Source organism: Phyllobates terribilis, unplaced genomic scaffold, assembly GCF_046119375.1.
Source record: "Phyllobates terribilis strain yellow unplaced genomic scaffold, ASM4611937v1 Scaffold_3__8_contigs__length_932513732, whole genome shotgun sequence".
NCBI classification, from domain to species: domain Eukaryota; kingdom Metazoa; phylum Chordata; class Amphibia; order Anura; family Dendrobatidae; genus Phyllobates; species Phyllobates terribilis.
Window position 1 is genome coordinate 571,668,368 of NW_027362763.1, and position 16,634 is coordinate 571,685,001.

Below are 16,634 nucleotides of genomic sequence, written 5' to 3' on the forward strand. Positions count from 1 at the left end.
ATATGTGATCCGTGTGACAGAGAAAGCACAGTTTTAAATACCTGGCCTGTAGGTAACTATTTTGAACAGCAATCTGGTGTCAATTGCTTCACTGGCACATTGAAACAAATTTTTAATGGAGGCCAGAAATGGCAGTATTTTCTGAAAACGTATATGTGATCCGTGTGACGGAGAAAACACAGTTTTAAATACCAGGCCTGTAGGTAGCTATTTTGAACAGCAATCTGGTGTCAATTGCTTCACTGGCACACTGAAACAAATTTTTAATGGAGGTCAAAAATGGCAGTATTTTCTGAAAATGTATATGTGATCGGTGTGACGGAGAAAACACAGTTTTAAATACCTGGCCTGTAGGAAACAATTTTGAACAGCAATCTGGTGTCAATTGCTTCACTGGCACACTGAAACAATTTTTTAAGGGAGGCCAGAAATGGCAGTACTTTCTGAAAAGGTATATGTGATCTGTGTGATGGAGAAAACACAGTTTTAAATACCTGGCCTGTAGGTAACTATTTTGAACAGTAATCTGGTGTCAATTGCTTCACTGACACACTGAAACAAATTTTTAATGGAGGCTAGAAATGGCAATATTTTCTGAAAATGTATATGTGATCCGTGTGACGGAGAAAGCACAGTTTTAAAGACCTGGCCTGTAGGTAACTATTTTGAACAGCAATCTGGTGTCAATTGCTTCACTGGCACACTGAAACAAATTTTTAATGGAGGCCAGAAATGGCAGTATTTTCTGAAAACGTATGTTATCCGTGTGACGGAGAAAACACAGTTTTAAATACCTGGCCTGTAGATAACAATTTTGAACAGCAATCTGGTGTCAATTGCTTCACTGGCACACTGAAACAATTTTTTAAGGGAGGCCAGAAATGGCAGTATTTTCTGAAAAGGTATATGTGATCTGTGTGATGGAGAAAACACAGTTTTAAATACCTGGCCTGTAGGTAACTATTTTGAACAGTAATCTGGTGTCAATTGCTTCACTGACACACTGAAACAAATTTTTAATGGAGGCTAGAAATGGCAATATTTTCTGAAAATGTATATGTGATCCGTGTGACAGAGAAAGCACAGTTTTAAAGACCTGGCCTGTAGGTAACTATTTTGAACAGCAATCTGGTGTCAATTGCTTCACTGGCACACTGAAACAAAGTTTTAATGGAGGCCAGAAATGGCAGTATTTTCTGAAAACGTATGTTATCCGTGTGACGGAGAAAACACAGTTTTAAATACCTGGCCTGTAGATAACTATTTTGAACAGCAATCTGGTGTCAATTGCTTCACTGGCACACTGAAACACATTTTTAATGGAGGCCAGAAATGGCAGTATTTTCAGCGCAATTATATGTGATCCTTTTGACGGCCAAACCACAGTTTTAAATAGCTGGATTTTTAGCGCTGTAATATGGAAAGGACCTGGCTGTATTCTGCAGTGCCAACAAGCTAATGGCACAGAAAAACTGTGTTCTCTGGATTGCTTTTTAATTTCTGGCCCCTGAGACCTGGGTCTATTTCTAGAAATATCTAACAGCAGTAGCAGCAGACAAAACTGGAATGGAGCCTCTTGTGCTCTGTGCACTGCAGTTTGCTATATACTCTGCCTGCCTGCCTATGTACACTGCCTGCCTGATATCTCTACAGATGCATTAGTTCTCAGAAGGACTGTTTGTTGAGATGGAAAGGTGTCTCTAATATAGTTTGGTACACCTATACTAACTAGAAACAAGCAAATCTCTCCCTAGCTCAGCAGTACCTCTCCCTACACTGTCTGATTCCGGAGTGACTGTGACAAGCATGGCGACGCCATGTCTGATATAGACCTGATGATGCTGTGCGGCCAGCCAATCACTGTAATGCCACAACCAACATGGCTGCGGCATTACAGTGAGTGTCAGGCAATCCCTGCATGTTCATTGGCTCTGTAAAGAGTGCCAAACCTGCAGGAAGGAGACCAGAGCTCCTGCCGAGCAACCCCGGAAATACTCTGTGAGCGCAGAGCATGTCAAGCAGTGAGATGCTCGGGCGAGCACCGAGCAGTAGCGAACATGCTCGCTCATCACTATACACTATATAAAAAGACACATATGCATGTTTTTCTCAATATCTGACATGAAATCAGAATAAACCTTTCCCGTTTTAGGTCAATTAGTATTACCATAATTTTTAATATTAGCCAAATGCCAGAATAATGAGAGAATGCTTTAAGGCATTTTTATTATTTATTGCAAAGTCAAAAGTTTACATACATTTCATTAGTATTTGGTACCATTGCTCTTAATCTGAATGACTTGGGTCAAACGTTTGGGATATCCTTCCACAAGCTTGTCACAATAGTTAGTCGGAATTTGGGCCCATTCCTCCTGACAAAACTGATGTAACTGATCCAGGTTTGTAGGTTGCCTTGCTCGCACCTGCCTTTTCAGCTTTGCCCATAAAGACCCAATTCCACCCAAGCTTTATCTTCCTGGCTGATGTCTTAAGATGTTGCTTCAGCATTGCCACATCTTCTTTTCTCATGATGCCATCTATTTTGTGAAGTGCAGCAGTCCCTCCTGCAACAAAACAACCCCACAACATGATGCTGCCACCCCTAGTGTTTCACAGTTGGGATGGCGTTCTTAGGCTTCCAAGCTTCTCCCTTTTTCCTCCAAACGTAATGATGGTCATTATGCCCAAAAAGTTAAATTTTAGTTTCATCACACCACAAGACATGTCTCCAAAGATTAAGGTCTTTGTTCCTGTGTGCATTTGCAAATGTTAATCTGGCTTTTTTATGTTTCTTTTGCAGTAATGGCTTCTTCCTGGCAGAGTGGCCTTTCAGTCCATGTTGAGACAGTACTCGTTTCACTGTGGATATTAACTCAATCTTGACAGCTTCCGCCATCATCTTCACAAGGTCTTTTGCTTTTGTCCTTGGGTTGATATGCACATGTCGGACCAAAGCATGTTCATCTCAGAGACACAAAACCCGTCCCCTTCCTGAGCGGTATGATGGCTGGACATTCCCATCTTGTTTGTACTTGCATATACTATAATTGTTTGTACAGATGAACAAGGCACCTTCAGGTATATTGAAATTGTACCAAAGGATGAGCCAGACTTGTGCAAGTCCACAATTCTCTTCCTGATATCTTGGCTGATTTCTTTAGACTTTCCCATGATGCTACACATGAAGCAGTGTGTTTCAGGTGTGCATTAAAATGCATTCACAGGTGTGTCTCTAACTCAGATGTTACCAAAAACTTACAAACACATGACATCAGTATATGGGCAGTCCAGGATTGTTTAAAGGCATAGTAATCTTAGTGTATGTAAAGTTTTGACTTTGCAGTAAGTAATAAAAATGCCTTAAAACATTCTCTCTCTCTCTCTCATTATTCTGGCATTTTGCAAATATTAAAAAATATTGTAATCCTAATTGACCTAAAACGAAAAGGTTTATTCTGGTTTCATGTCAGGTATTGGGAAAAACATGCATATGTGTGTTTTTATATAGTGTATGTAAACTTCTGGTTTCAACTGTATCTTCTCAGAGCTACTCCCAACAGCGAGTCCAAACACTGATGATCAGTGCCTGGTCAAGATGTTGGGCTGGCACCAATTCTCTAAGTAGTTGGTTGGGTCCTACTCAAGGTTGTGATCTCAGGTAATCCTTTGGTCTCAAATCAAATCCCTCAAAGATGCACAAAACTTTTGTTAAAATCCGCAAGCCATTGAGCATAGCCTGAACATAGCAAAGATGACCGTGGACAGTATTACCAGACCAAGCATTATTCTACATTAAAATGTAGGCAATCAGAGCTCTATTTAATGTGTCCACACAACTTTACTTCCTTGCTCCACACTCTAAAAGACAATTCTAAATCAAATCAATATTTGGTGCCCCCACAACCCACTTCAAAACAGCATCAATTTTTCTAGATATGCTTGCACAAAGTCAGGAATTTGATAAAATTATAGTCATGAGTATGAGCAACCAATTATACCAAACCGGTCATAACAATCATCATGTTGATATGTACAGTCATGGCCAAAAGTTTTCAAAACGTGGTCACTTGTGTCGGAACTTTATTGTTTTTGCATCTCAAGGGTTCTACAAACACAGCATCGCTTTCACAATCTATTCCAGCCAAAATTGCTCTCCAAAATTCAAATGCCGATCCTTCCCTTTCTAGCCCTGCCGTGTGCCAAAACAGTAGTTTTCCACTACATATGGGGTATCTGTGTACTCAAGAGAAATTGCACAACAAATTTTGGGGTCCACTTTCTCCTGTTACCCTTGTGAAAATGAAAAATCTGGGGCTAAAGCAACATTTTTGTGAGAATAATTAAAATGTTAATTTTTGTCTTCCACTTTGCTTTAATTCCTGTGAAACACCTAAATGGTTAATAAACTTTTGGAAAGTAGCTTTAAGCACTTTGAGGGGTACAGTTTTTAAAATGGAATAATTTGTCAGTATTTTCTGTCACATAGGCCCCTCAAAGTCACTTCAAATGTTATGTAGTCCCGAAAAAAAGGTTTTGTAAATTTTGTTGAATAAATTAAAATTTGCTGATAACATTTTTACCCTTCTAACATTCTAATATTGCACCAAATTTGGCTATGAGAACGGAATCTCATGAGTACTCCAGATGAACTAGCAGTAAGGATGGAGATAGTGAAAGGGGGTCAACTTTTGCTAAGATGAGTGTCTTGATGGTCATCACAAGATATAGCTGTAAGTCCGGGGTCAGAGGAGGAGGGGTATGTTCATCTAGGCCCTGGATAGTTAGAGGATCCAGATTAGCTGTATCTGATATGGAACTAAACAAAAGGACCGGAGAAGTTATTTGTGTCAAAACCATTTTGAAGAATTCACCCACTGTTGTATCGGTAGGATCCACCAAGGGGATAGATTTCTTTTAGGTTCCTCTAGGCATTAGGAAACCTGATAATTGAGATGTATTAGTAAAAAAAAGATGTAATGTGTAAATAAAAGCTAATAAAGATTGTGCATTCACGAGATCATGCTGCTGAGTGGTTCAATTACATGTCCTGTATATCGGATCCCAAGCAAGCACCCTATGGAGTACAGGGAAATACCAATAGAATTAGATTATCTCAATCGTGTGGCATTTGTAAGAAACTACATTGCAAAGTCCTAAGAAGATCTAAAAAGTTGCATTAAGGCCAATTCTCAACAACAACACACATCCAGAATCCATGTCTCTAGTCAGAAAGTTTATCCAGTTGTACTTATTTTGAATCACCACTAAGTGGCAGCAGAGAACTATGCAATCTAGAATGGCAATGAAGCTCACAGCTCAAATTCAGAAAATGGATCTTACTGTTTTCCAGGTACAGAACCCATGCAGGCTTGAAGGATAAGGTAAGAACCTATGTCCTGTTAAATTAGGAGTACTAGGGAGGAAAAGGGGATTCAGCACCCATATAAGACTTCAAGGCTCGTGCCTAGATGGTCCGCATCATAAGAGAATCTCACAGAATCTCCCAGCCGCTCTCCCTGCAATTTAGAAAATAAAGTCCACGAGGGCCGTGTAAAGGGGAATGACTAACGGAGAGGCCACAGACAATAGCAGTGGTTCCTCGTAAGGAAAGTACGGAGTCCGATAGAAAGGACCTTCACTCGGCTCAGTAGGGCGAGGTCCATAATAGCACCGGAGGTTAGCAAGAGTGGGGTTGATGTAGCCATCTTGAGAAGGACAATTGAAATATCATGCCCATTCTGTAGGATGGGTGTCTTTGAGCTAGGGATTACACTGATTTTAGAGGAATAGCACAGAGCTCTGCTCAGACATGTCCTTCGACCTTGGCTTCCAGTTTTGCCCCATGAATGTGTGCTTCACCCCCAAAATAGCTGTCTTCAAATGGAGGTCTTATTATTTTGGAGAAGATTGTGGTTTGGTTTTACATTCTCACTACTATCTTTGAAGGGTCAATATTGAGTTCTAGGATTTCTATCTCCACAGCTAGCACTATAAACTCCATGCCTTTTTTCTGGTTAGGCGGCTACTGCATAACTTTTTACTACATGGGCATAACTATGCTAAAAATTAGGGTTCCTTTCAAAATATTGGAGTTCCAATATTGCCTAGTCTTTGACATCTTCTCTAACCTCAAGTGTAGCTCAAGAGTCATCACTACTCAAGACCCTACAATGTCATCATCTCTTCTGGTTCTTTTTTTTTAAACTGTAATTTTTATTGAAGGATATAAAGTTTAACAATCAAGATAAAACATAGCAATCATTTCGGGTTAGAAAATGTAGTAATACATGAATAAGCAGGAGGTTTCCAGAAGCCTCCTTGCAAACTACTGCACAGTACAATGGAGGTACCTTATGGAGGTCTCTTCCACCCTCCCCTACAGGCCGCCCAAACATCCATTGCAAAATTGTGCAAGCCATCCAACCCATTTAGAGTGTACATCATATATAAGTGAAAAAAGAAACAGACTGATGACCAAAGACTTTTAGACGACAAGGGAAAGAAGGGAAGGAAAGGGTGTGTGAAGGTTTTAACTATTATGGTGTGCCCAAAAGTAGTCCCAGGGTGCCCAAATAGTGTTGAAAAGGTCCACCTTAGCCGTTATGTATTCCATTCACCGAATATCAGAAGCTCTACTTAGAAGTTCGGGATAGGAAGGAGGACTATTATGTTTCCAATGGAGTGCTAATAAGCACCTGACTGCTGTTAGCATGTGCAGTAGGAGTTTAGAAGAGTTCTTGCCTATCCTCTTACAGGAAATGTTTAGTAGGTAAATTAATGGGTCTAACAGGACTTCTGCAAATAGTACCTTTTGTAGCAGAGATTTAACTTAATCCCAGAACTTTGCAAGCATAGGGCACGTCCAGAAAATGTGAATGTGGGACTTCCCCTGGGGAGCCACAGCGCCAGCAGACATCCGGGAACTGAGAATTGAATTTATGTAGGAGATCCGGAGTATGATACCAGAACATCAAAATTTTGTATTGATTCTCCTTATACAATGTTCATATGGAAGTTTACTCCAGATAGTTTGCCAACACCGGGACAAAAGTCCCTTCCCAGGAGGGTGTCCCATTTTACCATAGGAGTATTTAGCCGGGAGGGGTCTGCATTCGATGCGTATAGAATCCTATAAATGTCAGAAATCTGTCTCTTGGTTGACGGCCCTCTGCTATTTAGTTTTTTAAATACTGTCGGCTTAGAGACACTCATAGAACCATAAAGAGATAATGCTAAGTGTTTAATCTGTATGAATTTAAAAAAATCCAGGTCGGTTATTGAAAATGTAGATATAGTCAAATAAAAAGATTTCTAATGAAATGGTTGTTATTAACGGTTGTTAGATAAAAGAGATCATTGGTGAGTTGGGAGAAGCAAGCTCAAACCGCTTCATACAGGAGAGCCAGATTTCTCTAGTGAACTGGATGGGCCCAAGGAGGGGAGTTGCTATCTTGATGGGGTAAGCCATCCATAGAAGGGAGTTAAGGTGAATAGGAGCCAGCCACAACTTCTCTATCTCTGTCCATTTAGTATAGGCCCATAGCGAAGCCCAAGATGGGAATGATTCTTAGATGAGCGACCCAATAGTATTTAATGATATCTGGAACTGACATGCCACCCTGTTGTCTATGTGTAGAAAAGATTTATTTGGAGATTCTATGGCATTTATCATTCCAAATGAATCTCATTATACTGGCATGGAAGGATTTAAGTTCCGCCAGAGGAACTTTTACCAGAAGAGTTTCAAAGTAGTACATTAGTTTAGGGAGAAGATACATTTTTATTGCTGCTATTCGACCCATTAGCGAAATTGGTAATGATTTCCATTTAGTCAGTAGTGTTAGAACCTTGCTGTTAGGTTTTTTTTCCTTTGCTGGTCACATGACCTTGTTGGCCTATTTAATCCTGCTCCGCCCTTCTGGCTTTGCTGGACTTCATTGTATATCTACTTTCTAGCTAGCCTGTGCTCTGTATCTAACTCTGTTAGTTTGCTTGGTCTACGGACCTCTATGTTCTATCTATTTTGTTTGTTCGTCTGTCTGCTACTATTTCTGTTAGGAGGTGTCCCATATTCCTCCCAGTCCTTAGTACTTGTAGGGATTCCCTCCCCACATCTATAGGTCTCCGTACAGACTAGATTAGGACTTTAGCAGGTCTGATCGCAGGATCAGGTTCCCTGTTACATCGTAGGGATTCAGCTGAGTCCTATAGTAGGGACAGATCTCCTCTCTTTCCTTAGCTTTGGTAGCAGAACATAACAGTAAGTCCAGCCTGCAAATTCTCTAAGGAAAGATTTTTTTTTTTTTTTTGTTCCATCATGGTGTCGGTTCAGGATTTGGCTAAACACCTGCAGGGACTCTCTCTGGAAGTGGCCGAGCTCCGTCAGCATGTGAGTAACTGTCCTGGAGCATATTTCTTAGAGCCTAAGGTATGTTTGCCGGATTTATTTTTTGGTGAACATCGAGAATTTTTTTCATTTAAAAATGCTTGCTTATTGTATTTTCGTTTGAGACCCAAGTCCTCTGGGGATGAATCCCAGCGCGTAGGGTTCATAATGTCACTTTTGCGCAAAGAGCCTCAGGAGTGGGCCTTTTCTTTGCAACCTAGTGATACATGCTTCAGATCAGTGGATAGTTTTTTTTCTGCTTTAGGATTATTATATGATGATCCTGACCGTGTGGCATCAGCTGAGACTGAGTTGAGACGTTTAAAACAAGGATCAGGTAATGTGGAAAAATATTGTACTCATTTTCGTCGTTGGTCCACTCAAACAGGGTGGAACGATTCTGCTCTGAAAAGTCTATTTCTTGCTGGACTCAGTGAAAGGGTTAAAGACCTGCTAATTGCTTATCCTACGCCTGAGGATTTGCAACAGGCTATGCAATTAGCTATACGGGGAATATGAAATTTCTCGCATCCTTAACTCTAGACGGTATAGAGGTAGTTTGCAGTATCTGGTGGCCTGGAAAGGTTTCGGACCCGAGGATAACTCTTGGGTGAGGTCAGATGATGTTTCCGCGTCCAGACTTATCAGAGCGTTTCACAGGAGATTTCCTGATAAGCCTGGTCCTAGGGGATCCGGAGGATCCTCTTAGAAGGGGGGGTACTGTTAGAACCTTGCTGTTAGGTTTTTTTTCCTTTGCTGGTCACATGACCTTGTTGGCCTATTTAATCCTGCTCCGCCCTTCTGGCTTTGCTGGACTTCATTGTATATCTACTTTCTAGCTAGCCTGTGCTCTGTATCTAACTCTGTTAGTTTGCTTGGTCTACAGACCTCTATGTTCTATCTATTTTGTTTGTTCGTCTGTCTGCTACTATTTCTGTTAGGAGGTGTCCCATATTCCTCCCAGTCCTTAGTACTTGTAGGGATTCCCTCCCCACATCTATAGGTCTCCGTACAGACTAGATTAGGACTTTAGCAGGTCTGATCGCAGGATCAGGTTCCCTGTTACATCGTAGGGATTCAGCTGAGTCCTATAGTAGGGACAGATCTCCTCTCTTTCCTTAGCTTTGGTAGCAGAACATAACAAGTAGATTTTTCAGTTCTCTAAATAACAGGGGGAAATTGCTAGAATACAATGTAATATAAGAAGCAAATATATTTACTCCCAGATATTTCATTGCCTCCTTTTTCCACCGGAATTTGTAGTTTAATTTGAGGTGATCCGATATATTTGTAAGGATATTTAATTTACATTGATTCAGTCTTGGAGACATTGATCTTGTAGCTCAGTTGTCATAATACTGGGTAGCGCAGTGTGGGTTTTAGTGAGGGTCAATAAAACATTGTCTGCGAATAATAACATTTTAAAAATCTTGTCTTTAATTTCCATCCCTGAGATATTGGGGTTATTGTGGACAGCTGCAGCCAATGGTTCAATGCATAATGCAAATAAGAGGTGCGATAGAGGACACCCCTTTCTTGTTCCATTAGCTATTTTAAAACTAGGGGATGTGCATAGAGGTAGTTTGATAGACCCAAAAGGGGACATATAAAGTGCCTTTAGTACAGTGAGGAATGAGCCAGATATTCCAAATGCTCCCACCGTCTCAAACAGAAAAGAGTAAAGACCACTTGAGACGGTCAAAGGCCTTCTCTGCATCTAGGCTTAGGAGAAGTGCCTGTTTTTTGTTTCTATTAACCGCATCTATCAAATCTACCGCTCTCCTGGTGTTGTGCCCCCCTTGATGAAAAGGGACAAATCCTACCTGATCCTTATGTATGAATTGTGGGAGCCAACAATTGAGTCTATTGGCTTGTAGGCGAGTAAATATGTTCAGGTCCGAATTAAGAAGGGCAATAGGCCTATAATTAGGGCAGTTCAACGGGTCTGTGCCTGGCTTAGGAATGAGTATTAGGTAAGAATGAGATAGGGCATCTGGAATAGGTGAACCCTCCATGAAGGCATTAAACATTTTAGAGATGTGAGGAGTTAATTCTTCCATAAAGTTTTTGCAATAGAGGTAAGCAGACAATCCGGCCCTGGAGACTTGCCCAAGGAAAGATCTTTTAAAATGACTAGAATCTCTTCATTAGTTATTGGTTTATTCAGGGAGTGCACTGCCTCTGGGGGGAGGACTGGTAATTTAAGGCTGAACAGGTAGCTACTTCTCATCCTTTCACATAGATAAGTCTTTCATCCTGTCTCTAGTAGCAATCAATTTACTCAGGGTCTCCTAGACGGAGCAGTAACCAATTTGTTTTCCAAGCCCTTAAGTTGAGAAGACAGTTTAGAATGTAAATAGTTATAATTTTTTTTAGTCGTAGTCCCTTCCATAATACAGTGAGCCCTCATCGCCGCCTTGTGAGCTTCCCACAAAACAGAGGCGGAAAGCACTGTTGTGTAGGAAAAATACATTAAGATGGTCCATTAAGATCATTCTTACATTAATATCCTTAATCAGTAATTCATTTAATCTCCAGTCCGCAATGAGGGGTGAGTTGATTTTAGATGATCAGATCTATCCGTATTGGGGCATGATCTGACCAGTTAATAAGTCCATTCTCTGCTTTCTCAAGCATTCTGAGGATTGTAACATTATCAAAGAAAAAATCTATTCTTGTATGAATGCCGTGGGGAGGGAAGTAAAAGGAATATGACCTATTCTTGGGATGTCTATCCCCCAGAGATCAAAAAGGGAGTTGGATCTGATTAATAGAGAAGAGCAAACATGTTTGGAAAAAGTTTGCCAATCTCAAAGTCGGCACGAACATTGCACATTCGGATTTGTGTTCGGATTCTCCAGCATTTATCTCGGGAACAGGGACTCTGATCAGCGATGACATCATTACCATGGGTCAGAGTGCTGTGGGATCACACTGTCAGATGTCAGCGTGATCCTGCAGCTGTGACCTGAGGTAAAAAGCTTACCGCAGGTCACAAGAGCCGGCTGATGAGACTACTACCCCCATCAGCCAGCGCCTGCTGTCACTGTAAAAAAAAAGCGCAAGTGGCGCTGATGGGAGGAGTAGTCTCTCATCAGCTGGCGCCTGTGCTCCAAGTAAAAAAAAAAAAAAAATATTCAATTAAAAATAAAAAACACATTATACTCACCTACATCTAATCCCCGATGCCTTTGTCCCCTGTAAAAAAAACAATAGAAATCAAAACTCCATATACTCACCTTAATGCCTAATCCCTGATGCCCATGTCACCTGTAAAAAGAAAAAATAATAAACCACCATATTCCTCACCTATCCACCGTATTCTTGAGTGTTCAATGGCGAACTCACTTATAGAACAGTCACATCGAGGAGTGTAATCACTCCTGCAGTGTATAGCACTGAGCTGCCGTAAGAAAATTCTCACACAGCCGTGGTGCCGTAAAATGAGGTCACCGGAGCTCATCAGCTGATTGAACTCCTGTGACCTCTCTCCTGTGACCTCCTGTGACACAGGAGCGATTACACTCCTGTCAGAGTATAGTCTGCTGTCCTGTAGAACAGTCATATCAGTGATTGCTGATGTGACTGTTCTACAACTGACCCAGATCTTCATGGGACAGGATGGATTATTTCATCACATCAGACAGGTGAGGGATATGGTTGTTTTTTATTTTTGATTTTTTTTTTACAGGTGACAATGGCTTCAAATGGAATGGGCGTTAGGTGAGTATTTTTGTGGTTTATTATTTTCTGTTTTTTTACAGGAGACGATGGCTTCAATGGAATGGGCATTAGATGAATATAACTGTGTTTGTTATTTTTAAATAAAATATAGTAAAAGTGTGTTTTTTTATTTCAAATACAGGATTTTTTTTCTGGCTGTGTCTTTATTTCACAAATTTTTCTATGCAGTTAGTAAAGGGCCGTTTTATAGACGCCCTTCTTTCCTAACCTGGGCTTCATGTCAGCTGCCAATACAAGGCTGACATGAACCCCAACCCTATTACCCCACTTGCCACTGTACCAGGGCACGTGGGAAGAGCAGAGGCTAAGCGCCAGAATTGGTGAATTTTATGGATGTGTCACTTCTAGGGTGGCTGAGAGCTGATGGTTTTAGGATCAGAGGGGGCCAATATCCATGGCCCCTTCCTATGCTATTAATATCCGCCTGCAGCTCTCTGCCTAGCCTTTGCTGGTTATTAATTATAGGGGGCACCACGTTAATATTTTTGGTGGGTCCCCCATTGTAATAACCAGTAAAGGCTAAGTATACAGCTGTGAGCTGATATTAATAGCCTTGGAAGCTCCATGGGTATTACCCTCTTCCCAGGCTATAAACATCAGCCCCAGCTGTCCACTTTCCCTCTGCTGGTTAATAAAATTTAGGGAGATCCCATGTCATTTTTTTCTGAAATTGAATCATTTATTAATAAATTACATATACAGTAAGCTACAAACATAAAGAATTGATTATATATCGCACTCACATATTTCTATCTATCTATACATCCATCCATCTATCCGTATATCTATTTATCTTTCTATCCATCCATATATCAATCTATCTCTCCATCTATCCATCTATCCATATATCTATCAATATATAAATAAATATATATATATATATATATATATATATATATATATATATATACAGTACAGACCAAAAGTTTGGACACACCTTCTCATTTAGAGATTTTTCTGTATTTTCATGACTATGAAAATTGTACATTCACACTGAAGGCATCAAAACTATGAATTAACACATGTGGAATTATATACTTAACAAAAAAGTGTGAAACAACTGAAAATATGTCTTATATTCTAGGTTCTTCAAAGTAGCCACCTTTTGTTTTGATGACTGCTTTGCACACTCTTGGCATTCTCTTGATGAGCTTCAAGAGGTAGTCACCGGAAATGGTCTTCCAACAATCTTGAAGGAGTTCCCAGAGATGCTTAGCACTTGTTGGCCCTTTTGCCTTCACTGTGCGGTCCAGCTCACCCCAAACCATCTCGATTGGGTTCAGGTCTGGTGACTGTGGAGGCCAGGTCATCTGGCGTAGCACCCCATCACTCTCCCTCTTTGTCAAATAGCCCTTACACAGCCTGGAGGTGTGTTTGGGGTCATTGTCCTGTTGAAAAATAAATGATGGTCCAACTAAAGGCAAACCGGATGGAATAGCATGCCGCTGCAAGATGCTGTGGTAGCCATGCTGGTTCAGTATGCCTTCAATTTTGAATAAATCCCCAACAGTGTCACCAGCAAAGCACCCCCAAACCATCACACCTCCTCCTCCATGCTTCACGGTGGGAACCAGGCATGTAGAGTCCATCCATTCACCTTTTCTGCGTCGCACAAAGACACGGTGTTTGGAACCAAAGATCTCAAATTTGGACTCATCAGACCAAAGCACAGATTTCCACTGGTCTAATGTCCATTCATTGTGTTCTTTAGCCCAAACAAGTCTCTTCTGCTTGTTGCCTGTCCTTAGCAGTGGTTTCCTAGCAGCTATTTTACCATGAAGGCCTGCTGCACAAAGTCTCCTCTTAACAGTTGTTCAAGAGATGTGTCTGCTGCTAGAACTCTGTGTGGCATTGACCTGGTCTCTAATCTGAGCTGCTGTTAACCTGCGATTTCTGAGGCTGGTGACTTGGATAAACTTATCCTCAGAAGCAAAGGTGACTCTTGGTCTTCTTTTCCTGAGGAGGTCCTCATGTGAGCCAGTTTCTTTGTAGCGCTTGATGGTTTTTGCAACTGCACTTGGGGACACTTTCAAAGTTTTCCCAATTTTTCGGACTTACTAACCTTCATTTCTTAAAGTAATGATGGCCACTCGTCTTTCTTTACTTAGCTGCTTTTTTTCTTGCCATAATACAAATTCTAACAGTCTATTCAGTAGGATTATCAGCTGTGTATCCACCAGACTTCTGCACAACACAACTGATGGTCCCAACCCCATTTATAAGGCAAGAAATCCCACTTATTAAACCTGACAGGGCACACCTGTGAAGTGAAAACCATTTCCGGTGACTAGCTCTTGAAGCTCATCAAGAGAATGCCAAGAGTGTGCAAAGCAGTCATCAAAGCAAAAGGTGGCTACTTTGAAGAACCTAGAATATAAGACATATTTTCAGTTGTTTCACACTTTTTTCTTAAGTATATAATTCCACATGTGTTAATTCATAGTTTTGATGCCTTCAGTGTGAATGTAGAATTTTCATAGTCATGAAAATACAGAAAAATCTCTAAATGAGAAGGTGTGTCCAAACTTTTGGTCTGTACTGTATATCAATATACACTGCTCAAAAAAATAAAGGGAACAATTAATCAACAGAATATAACTCCAAGTAAATCAAGCTTCTGTGAAATCAAACTGTCCACTTAGGAAGCAACACTGATGGACAATCAATTTCACATGCTGTTGTGCAAATGGAATACAAAATAGATGTAAATTATTGGCAATTATCAAGACACACTCAATAAAGGAGTGGTTCTGCAGGTGGGGACCACAGATCACACCTCAGTACCAATGCTTTCTGGCTGATGTTTTGGTCACTTTTGAATGTTGGTTGTGCTTTCACACTCGTGGTAGCATGAGACGGACTCTACAACCCACAGAAGTTGCTCAGGTAGTGCAGCTCAGCAAGGATGGCACATCAATGCGAGCTGTGGCAAGAAGGTTTGCTGTGTCTGTCAGCGTAGTGTCCAGAGGCTGGAGGCGCTACCAGGAGACAGGCCAGTACACCAGGAGACATGGAGGTGCCCGTAGGACAGCAACAACCCAGCAGCAGGACCACTACCTCCACCTTTGTGAAAGGAGGAACAGGAGGAGCGCTGCCAGAGCCCTGCAAAATGACCTCCAGCAGGCCACAAATGTGCATGTGTCTGCACAAACGGTTAGAAATCGACTCCATGAGGGTGGTATGAGGGCCCGACGTCCACAGATGGGGGTTGTTCTCACAGCCCAACACCGTGCAGGATGCTTGGCATTTGCCACAGAACACCAGGATTGGCAAAGTCGCCACTGGCGCCCTGAGCTCTTCACAGATGAAAGCAGGTTCACACTGAGCACATGTGACAGACATAACTGAGTCTGGAGACGCCGTGGAGAGTGATCTGCTGCTTGCAGCATGACCGGTTTGGCAGTGGGTCAGTAATGGTGTGGGGTGGCATTTCTTTGGAGGGCCGCACAGCCCTCCATGTGCTCGCCAGAGGTAGCATGACTGCCATTAGGTACCGAGGTGAGATCCTCAGACCCCTTGTGAGACCATATGCTGGTGCGGTTGGCCCTCGGTTCCTCCTAATGCAGGACAATGCCAAACCTCATGTGGCTGGAGTATGTCAGCAGTTCCTGCAAGATGAAGGCATTGAAGCTATGGACTGGCCCGCCCGTTCCCCAGACCTGAATCCGATTTGAGCACATCTGGGACATCATGTCTCCCTCCATCCACCAATGTCACGTTGCACCACAGACTGTCCAGGAGTTGGTGGATGCTTTAGTCCAGGTCTGGGAGCAGATCCCACAGGAGACCATCTGCAACCTCATCAGGAGCATGCCCAGGCATTGTAGGGGGGTCATACAGGCACGTGGAGGCCACACACAATACTGAGCCTCATCAGGAGCATGCCCAGGTGTTGTAGGGAGGTCATACAGGCACGTGGAGGCCACACATAATACTGAGCCTCATTTTGACTTGTTTTAAGGACATTACATCACAGTTGGATCAGCCTGTAGTGTGTTTTTCCACTTTAATTTTGGGGGTGACTCCAAATCCAGGCCTCCATTGGTTAATAAATTTGATTTCCATTGATGATTTTTGTGTGATTTTGTTGTCAGCACATTCAACTTTGTACAGAACAAAGTTTTCAATGAGAATATTTCATTCATTCAGATCTAGGATGTGTTATTTGAGTGTTCCCTTTATTTTTTTGAGCAGTATATATAGATGGATAGATAGCTATACAGATAAATAGATATGGATATATGGATAGATAGATATACGGATAGATAGATAGATAGATAGATAGAGATGAAACCAGAAGTTTACATACACTATATAAAAATACACATATGCTTGTTTTTCTCAATATCTGACATGAAATCAGAATAAACCTTTCCCATTTTAGGTAAATTAGGATTAACATAACTTTTAATATTTGCCAAATGCCAAAATAATGAGTTAGAGAGAATGTTTTAAGGCATTTTTATTACTTACTGCAAAGTCAAAAGTTTACATACATTTCATT